This window comes from Pteropus vampyrus, unplaced genomic scaffold (assembly GCF_000151845.1).
Source record: "Pteropus vampyrus isolate Shadow unplaced genomic scaffold, Pvam_2.0 Scaffold37, whole genome shotgun sequence".
NCBI classification, from domain to species: Eukaryota; Metazoa; Chordata; class Mammalia; order Chiroptera; family Pteropodidae; genus Pteropus; species Pteropus vampyrus.
This window is the reverse complement of record NW_011888818.1, coordinates 837,995-840,588: the sequence shown is the minus strand read 5'-3', so window position 1 is coordinate 840,588 and position 2,594 is coordinate 837,995.

The following is a 2,594-nucleotide window of genomic DNA, read 5'->3' as shown; positions in this document are numbered from 1 at the left end:
GTAGGCATTTATTCATGATCACTGATGACTTCAACAAAGCCAGAAACACATGATCCATAGAGGTATACTTACCAGAGATCTATGCATGAATTATTTGCTAGTTACAAACCCAAATATGACCTCACTATTATATGTGCTTTCTACATATTTTAGTTTTATCAAAGTTATACTTTTTGTACATTTGAAACATCAAATAGTACTGAGATGCGTGCTACAATATGCAACAGTCCTCTGCTTCAACTTCCTCCAGACTCTTTTCCTGATCTTCAGAGGCTATCATATTCAATCTTTACCTATGCCCTCCAATGATTTGTCTTTATATTTCTAAGTAATTTCCTTATAATTAATTTTCTGATTAAAACAGTAGGTCATATTACTGCCCTTTATGGTTGTTGAAACTGAGCTTTTTAGTACCTCCACACATCTTCCAATCTTTCATCTTTAAGATACGTATGCTCAATTTTTTATGTAAATAGTTTTTATTTACATGACCATAATTCCACAAATATTTTTCAATGTTCATCTCTGACAATATTTTTTTTTTCTCATGGAATCTTTACAAATAGATATGTCACACATATATCAATAGTTCTTCCCAATGGTCAAACATAGTACCAAATGCTCATCATTTCTGTTATGTTTCTGGAGAACTCGCCCTCTATCTCTTTGTCTTTCTATTCTTAGTCTAGGGAAACTTAGGTTATATGATTGTATGGCAGGTAAATATTTGTTCTCTACAACCCTAAAAGTACATTTCTTTTATCTTATATTATTGAGTCGTAACTGCCAGTACATTGAATTTTTTATTAAAATAAACTTTCTTCAGATTTTGAAGTCATTTTTCCATTTAATTCCCAAATCTTTGGTGCTTGTTAAGAAGAATAAAATACTTTTTATTCTCATTTCTTTTGTATATTATTTTTTTCTTGCCCTTCTGGATACTTTTAGGTTTTTCTTTTTTCTTGATATTCTGTAGCTTCATAAAGATTTGACTTGCTGTGGGATTTTTATCATTTAATGATCTTTTTATCCTGAATATTTTAGTAGTGTTATCCTTTCATGTAATGTCATACCTTTACACATCTAAAGCAAGTGTGTGTGTCTACATGCACACATGTGTATATAATTTTCATCCGCTTCTTATATTGTTTATTTTATTCAACTTCATTTGTTAATACTCCTCCCATTTATGTAAGCTTTCTCAAACTGGAAATTATTCTGGTAATTATTGATTCTCTATTTTAATTAAAAATAAGACACTATAAGGCTGACTATGAGCTCGAGTTATCAGATGGGGCATGATGACGAGAGGATTTTTGAATGTAAGGTGATTAGGTGGACAGATAGATTTTTTGAGAAAAGATTCCACATTTCAGATTTCTTTAAATGGTTTTTTTATTTTTATTTTTTGACATTGAGTTTCTTCAGAACCTATTTCCCAGGCTCCATCTTGAGGAGGATGCAGAATGATTGTGTTTGATTTTCAGCTTCCATTTTATTGTTGCATTTTTATTTTGTCACCTTAGCTTTCCATATTCTAATCCCCTACCACTGTATCCAAAAATACAGAAGCTCTCAAGTAAAATATTTTCAGCAGACGACATCTTCTGACAAGCTGGGTGGAGTTAATTACATGACTGTGAGGTTGAGGGTGAGGCAAATGGATAGGTGAAGATGCCCATGGTTATCACAATTCTGATGATAGTTTTTCAACTAATCTCTTCGATTTTAGCTTAATGCCTCATGCCCATCTTCATGGGTAGCCTGTGCCATCAAGACCCCATTTTTTGAAATTTCTATTTGGTAATCCATGCCACTCATTGCCATTCTAATCTATTGGTACTCACTCTGGTCTGTATAATCAGATAAGCCCCTTTTATCTGATAAATCAATTAATAATCCTCTACAATCCATTTCCACCTTTTAGGGCTCTGTCAGTATGTTGGCCCACTGCTGACTAAACTCTCATTTTCTTAATTCTCTTTCATTTGTTATTGTTCTCCTTCGCTTATACCATAGTGAGATCTGCAGGGAAATAGGAAATACATTTGTCTTTAATTCATTATACTAAATCTTAGCCCAGATTTAGTAATATTTTCTCTGCATTTTAAAAAAGGATTAAAGCACCATTGAACTAAGTAGTAATAAAGATGGCCTTTTCGATTTTTGTTTAAATTACTATTTTCCCTATGAAAGCAGTCTTGAGGTGACTGACAGAAATCCCTTTCTATGCCTTTCACTACAATCTCACTCTGCTCGACTTTGTAAGAGTCCTCATTTGTTAGACTGCCTGAGGGGAAAGTATTCAAAGGCAAAATTATCTTGTAGAAGAATAGGCCCTAGGATTTCTGCCTCATATGATGGCTTTTTATTTTCCCTCCCACTGACTGAAGAGAAAAAAATAATTTTAAGAACTCACAAAACTATATCAACAGTTTTTATTAAAAACACATTCATGCCAACATTAAGTAAGTTTCCATCAATTATAATGGGACTTTTATGTATGTGCCAAGTAAGAAAAAAAAAAAAAAAAGTGATGTGTAGGGCACATTGCAATCCATTTAGGAGAAGTTCATCATTTCCATAACAAAATC